We start from the raw sequence: 6,955 nt of genomic DNA, 5'->3' as shown, positions 1-6,955 counted from the left end.
GAAGGAATTTGTTAACTTCGAGGCACTTTATATAATAAGAGCACAAGTCTGTATAAAAACATTTTTGTTTTCATTTATTCTTCTCTATTATTCTGTGCTCCACTACTTTTATCCAAAGATCAGAATATAGGAAACGGGAACCTCTAAATAACATTTTTTTTCTGATCATCTCCAAGTTACTAGGTGTAAATACAGAAGTTAATGAACATTTTTACGATTATTTTCCCTCATCAGACTTTGTAATGTTTTATCTACAATTTTGGCTTATTATGAAGATATCACTAGCCTCAAATCCTTCTTGAAACTGAGGAATATTTTTATACCTTCTCAAAAAATCTCGCGCCAACGACTAAGCTATGGCAACGAAAACTCTTGGCCTTACACATTCTTCTCACATGAGACTTTCTCAAGAGGAAGGCAGACTTCCGGGAGATTTCTCTCGGGTCTTAAGCTTGCCTTCGTTGTGTCATTCTCTGTATTGTGCGGATGTAACTACAGTTCTGTTGTTTTTCATACTGTTCTTTAGAATAGTATAATTGATGTTTCATTCATTTGTTTTTTTCTGATTCTTTGTCAGTATTTGTTGAATGTGAATTTTAAAAGTTTAGTTTTGCTTAAAAATGTTTATCCTTTGAAATTTGACAAAATGTGTTTTTGCCTCTTAAAGTGAACTGACAGACGAAAGTGAGGCTTGACTTTTTCTCACATTTTGGTTGATTACATTTCCTCTTTCAAAATTCATTCATACACCTACAGTTTCGAAAAATCCACTTATTCGTAGTTCAAATACATAATTTCAAATATATTTCCGGGCAAGTGGTTAGCCTTAAAAGACTGCAAGACTTGTACTTTGTGTCCTTAGCGATGGTATCCTAAAATAATGTAGCCACAATCCTGTTCTAACAATATTTGCATAATATAGACTTACAACATCATTGTCTTTTTTGAAAAATGAATAGAAATGCGTAAACAGAAATCAGACCTCTTCTTCACAGATAATGAGATCAGGGGATTCAGTGACTGACTGCTGAATACTGGTAACTGATTGCTCTTTCTAAAATTGGACATGGGAGGAGAGCACAGGGTTTGTCAGTGGAAGTCATGTGACCTGGGTTCAAGCATTAACAGGGTGCAGTTCCTATAGAGGATAATATTTCTAAGTATGTCTAAAAGATAATAGAACAAACTGAAAATCAGTCTTCTTTATCATCAGCATGTTCTGGTAATTCTAACCCATGTCAGTGATATGGGTCAGTGATACAGGCAGACCAGGCCCACAGCCACCTTCCCCACTTGGTACTGCTGGTGTGTGTGTGTGAGATTTGACTTAGTTCAATAGTGGGCAACAGTCTATCTCAGGAGACAGTGGCTACTTCCAAAAAACCATAGTTTAGCACATGGTCTATCAGTCCCATTATCTTGGGAATTGATGGCTTCTGAGTTTGTTAGTTTTATATATTTCTTTTAACATAAGAGCCATCTCTCAGGCCAGTAAAACCCCTGATTTTATTTTTATATAGGAATGACGCTATAGAACCTACTGTTTCTGCCTATTATTTCTGAATATTTTGACTGCAATGAACAACTCCGAAGTCTTTTGACTGCAATGAACAACTCCTTAGCTAAAGCCCCAAAGGTGATTCCATTTTAGTAATACTCAGAGATCTCATAGAACCCAGGGTGTGAGACACAGGGGTCTGAGTGGCCTCGGGACTCTCTTTATGATCTTTGCCCCTCTTGATGCATCTGCTTCCTTTTGCTCTGTCCTTCTTTCTACAGTTGGGATGTTCTCAATCACATATTAATATCACCTAGGTTTTTTTTTTCTCAGTTCTGTATATTAATATCATCTGTGGAATTTAAAAGACCATTTATCCTAACGTTAACAGCACAATCCAGGTGAAGGGAAATGCAAGTGTTCACTGTTCTATTCTTTCCATTTTTCAGTTGTAATTAAATTATTCGAGATAAAAAGTTTGGGGCAACATATTAGTGTCTGAGTCTCAGCCCCAGAAATTCTGATTTCAATAGTTCTGAAGTGGGGCCCAGGCACGAGTATATTTTAAAAGCTCCTCTGGGAATCTCGATGGGCGATTGAAGGTGGAAATTACTGCTATGGATTGCTGGGTTTTTCAGCTTCTCTCGACAAAGAGAGTGAGTCCCATCTCTTTCTTCTTGTCCAAATTTCAAAATTCCTGGGGTGAGGATGGATGGGTTCAGTTGGATCAGCTGCCATCCGCTAATGCAGTCAGCTCTGGCCAGGTACGCCATTCAGCTGGCTGCACACACAGGAAACATGGACAGGGTAAGCAGTTTCCAGACAGGCATGGGTGGGCTGAGGGGCTAGTTCGGAAAATAAGTGTAATGATAATAGGAGTCCAGTGTATTCCTCTAACAGAAATGCAAAGTGAGTCCTGAACTGCTGAATTTGAGAACATCCAACTGTTCATAAGACAAAGCCATTGCTTATTATGACTGCCGTTTTCTCAAACTATGTCTATTTCAAAAGAATGGAGTAATAGAGAATTGGTCTTTGTTAATTGGAAACTTTTGTACCGCAAAATACAAATTAAACATGTTTGATAACAAAAACAAAAATCCTATCCATATTAGAGTAGGAACTTGTAAAAGTTGCTCTGCATTAGGTGATGTGTATTAGCAAATACTGTGCTTGGCATAATGTTCTAGTTGTAGCAGATAAATTTTATCTCATAATACATCTGGCTTTTAAAATATCACATTTCCTCAAAGATTCTAAATCAGTTATAAATCAGTTAATAGGACGAGTCCTCCCTACCGCCCTTTGATTTCCTACAAATATTTTTTGCAGGAAATTCTATCTTGGCTTTGTGTTTGGAGAGGCTATTTCCTACTAAGGATCTGGTAAGAATTTGGAGAGTCTAAAGCAATCTCAAGTCATCATTGCAGTTGGAAGAGAGTGACACTATCCCTTCTGTGCAGGCTTGGGCATGGAGACATTTTATGATGGTCTTTAATGCCTTTGATCTCAAAGTTCAGTTCTCTTCACATGCTGAGTCATCCATGAATATCTTCTCACTTCTACAGGCATTTGGTGGTACAGGAACTGATACCTAGGGAGTTTATATAACCTCTTCCCTTTCCCATACCAGGAGGAAAACTCTTCTTCCTTGCCCCAAATACCTATCTTTTTCCAGTATTTGGAACACCTCTTAAGCCAGGTGTTTGTATAAGAACGAAAGCCTGCGTGGGAATTGAGTTCTGGGTACTTAGCAATTTCTTCTTTGATTGTGTATCATAACAGCCTTTAATAACCCTTTGAGGTAGAGAGCTCAGAACTTTAAAAAATGTTCAGAAAAGATGCCTCTTCATTGGCCCATTCTTCTATAACAATGAGACACACACACACACACAGACACACAATTTTAAGAGATTATCCAGATAGTGGTATCTGTGCCCAGAGTCATTTCCTGAGGGCTGTTAATCACATGCTTTGATGGGGTGGAACTGCTAAGGGAAGACAAGAGAAGCATAATGCTGATGCCAAATGCCTAAGTCGTGACATGTTTTCAGCTGTTTCTGAAAACCGAACTAGGCTTCCTGTAGCAAGAACTGGGCTTTGGGAGACAAAAGTTTCTATGAGTTCTGAAGCAATCAGAGCAAAAAGAGAGAGAAGGAAGAGCACAGAATGAAGGACAGGCAGTTTCCCATATCCCTGAGAAGTGGTAGAGACCAGACCTGACCCAGGCAGATAGTCTTTGGCCACTGAGAAAACAAAGAATCCGTGTGATCTATGTGGACCTGGTTACCAGAGAGGAGAGTGGGACATGGCTATTTCAGTGTGGGCAAAGCAGGGCTGAGTACTGATGCCCAAAGGCCAGCAATGATTGTACATCTTGGCAGAAGCTACCACTGTGGAGGCTTCATCCATGGATGTCTTTCTCCTGACACCAGAATATTATCCCAGGAGAGAAAGGAAGAGGAAAAGAAGGAGGAAATTCTGAATTGATCAGAAGAGACCTAGTTTAAACTGAAAGTCAGTGTGTTACCTTGCATGGGTTATAATGCAAAAAAAAGAGAATGAATAAATAAAACAAAAACAAAAACATTTGCATTCATGCCTCACTAGTTTCATGGCTGCTAGACACAATCATAATCTGTGTGTACTTGTCATAAATTTAGACTTTAAGTAAGGATTCTTAGTTGGGTTATTCAGATAGCCATGTCTTCCTCCAAAATGCTGCCTGTGCCTCTGAAATGCTCTCTTTTCCCTGAGCCTCTGTGTCTCAGTTCTCCTTCACTGCTGTCCTTCAGGGATCTCATGCCGGAAAAACCATTTCAAAAATTCTTTAGTGCAAAACTCTCTTCCTGCTCAAGAACCAAATTGTAAACAAGTTACCTTTTGAATAGAAACACTGATACCTTGACCATATACTCATTTGTTTAGCTATCCAGAATGAGAGTAAAATATGGTATTTTCAGACATATCAAGATTAAGAGAGTTCTCAACCACAGATGTTCATTTAAAAAGTTTGAAAGGATGCAGTCTAACAAGAAGTAAAGCAAATACAGAGAAAAGAGATGTAATACTAGAAAGAATGTAAAAAGTAAGAAACCAAAGGAGGAAATATGGCTCCAACATGGAGAACTGGAGAGGATGGAAATATCTTTTGGTTTTAGGGGTTAGATAGCCCCTTATTTTCATATTGCTTTTTACTTTTGAACATCCATTTGGGGACATTTTTATCTCTTCATTTATGAAGTAATTAATCACAAATAATTATTTATAGTGCTCCTATATCTATATCTACTGAGAAAGAGAGAGAGAGAGAGAGAAACCCAAACATGGGCTGGAGCTAAAGTTCACAAATAATCTGAAACTCTAACTTGTAAAATAACTTTAAAAGATCACTGATTGGGTGAGTATGCATATTTTAATGTAATTATTTAAGCCATTGAGGCAAGAGGTCCACATTTTTAATCCCTCTACAGCCATGCGATCAGAGTAGAGATGCTACCTAAAATTTCTCACTCAATATCCTCATTTTGTCAAAAAGGAAATAGTTGTTACTCATCAATGAACACAGTTATGATAGTTTATACTATGTAAACATTCAAATGTAAAGTTTTTAGAGACATCTGTAGGTCAGGAATCATTCTTTTGAGATGAACTGTTATAAGCTCTCCGGAACAACTGTTATACATGCAACCGTTATACATACAAATATTTACAAATACATATTTGCACACATTTTTAGAACTATTATGTATTTATGTTGGGCTTTCTCATTTCCGAGTCCTCACTCATGTGAGTGACGTAGTGCTGGGATGCTTTTGCAGAAGTAGGAGGCATCATGGCTTAACATGTCCTGCAGTTGTGATAGCAACATGGCTTTTACAGAAAAAATAAGATGAAGCCTATTGAAATCTGAACAATAGTAGAAGTACTTCAGGAAAAAATTTGCATAATGAAAATACATAAATCTCAAAACAAATATTTCAGGCTAAATACTACCTAAATGTCAGCTGAATTCCCTTATTTCTCTTTGTTTCCAGACTTGCTTCTCTTTCTCTATTTCATCTCCTAATTAACGGCCTCAGAACAGTTTAATCTAAAAACATCAATGTCATCTCTTTTTGCTACCCTTTTCATATATGCATTTCCCCCACTAAACTATTGTCTTTTTCTCCAAAGTTAATAACAGCCCCTGCTCTTCACTCCTCCCTCTTGCTCTTTTGGGCATTGGGTCCCATCATTTTTCTTCTTTGTATCCATCTCCCTGCCATTGCCTTGGTTTAGGTCCTTGTTACTCTTCACCTGGACTAAGGAATGGCTTCTTCACTGACATCCCGGTTCTGGCCTCTGCCTTCTGACTTACCCACTGCACTGTTGGCAAAATAATCTTTCTAAAATGAAATCTGATTCCGTCATTAAAATATTTCTGCTGGATTACCTCAAATCTTCATTTTATATTGATACTTTGCTTCTATTGATGTCTCTTTGCTTCAAGCTCCTAATTAATTTACGAATTTCATGATGGTATTTTGATTTTTCAAGAGTTATCTTGATCTGTTATTTTATCTTTTCTTCTTTGAACTCATGTGTAATAAAAAACACGCTCATATTATCTTGTTCTGTATCTTTAACTGTGAAGAATTTCCTTGCAAACGTGTATGTGTATGTGCATATGTGTGTGATATTAACTTTTATGTTGGGTTCTTTGACACAAGCTCTGCTTTGTTTTTCTTCAAAACATATCTCTATAATATGTTTGCATTGTTGGGATGCATCTCCTTTCATCTTCCTTGTGCTTAAATTACTCTGATACACAGAAGGTGACTTCTTGACTCCTTTCTCTCCGTATCTGACACTACTTCATTCTTTACCAGGATAAGGTTTGAGGTAGGGGCATTTTGTGCTGTATCTCCTTTTCTGCAGTGTAAGGGGGAGAGCAGGCAGAAGAGGTGCTCTACAGCAGCACTGACACCTGGTATATCAGGAAAGCTCCGAGGAACAAATAGCCAGCATTCTCCATAGGATTTTCCTGAAGAAGATTTAGCTGAAAAGAAGAGAATTTAATGAAGAGAGTTTCTTTATTTTTTATTTTTATTTTTTACAGAGATACAGGAAGGGCTAAAAGACTCAACAAGCCAAGCAACAGGGAGCCTCAGGAGTGGAAAGCCATTATGATTTGTAGGCCTGAGGAGGCGGGAGGCCAGAGGAGGGAATTCCTAGAGCCAGGTGCCAACTGAGGCATAAGAGAGAATGCCTAATAGGAACTGCAGTCAGAGAAAAGCAGCCGCTGCCAGGAATGTGACCGTGCAGGGACAGAAAATGAATACATCTCCTCATCTCTCTATCCTCCCACCCTCTCATCTCCAGCCATTATGATTTGTAGGCCTGAGGAGGCGGGAGGCCAGAGGAGGGAATTCCTAGAGCCAGGTGCCAACTGAGGCCTAAGAGAGAATGCCTAAT

The sequence above is a fragment of the Colobus angolensis genome, unplaced genomic scaffold (assembly GCF_000951035.1).
Source record: "Colobus angolensis palliatus isolate OR3802 unplaced genomic scaffold, Cang.pa_1.0 Scaffold51, whole genome shotgun sequence".
Taxonomy (NCBI): domain Eukaryota; kingdom Metazoa; phylum Chordata; class Mammalia; order Primates; family Cercopithecidae; genus Colobus; species Colobus angolensis.
The sequence above is the reverse complement of the archived record's forward strand: the minus strand, read 5'-3'. Positions refer to the sequence as shown.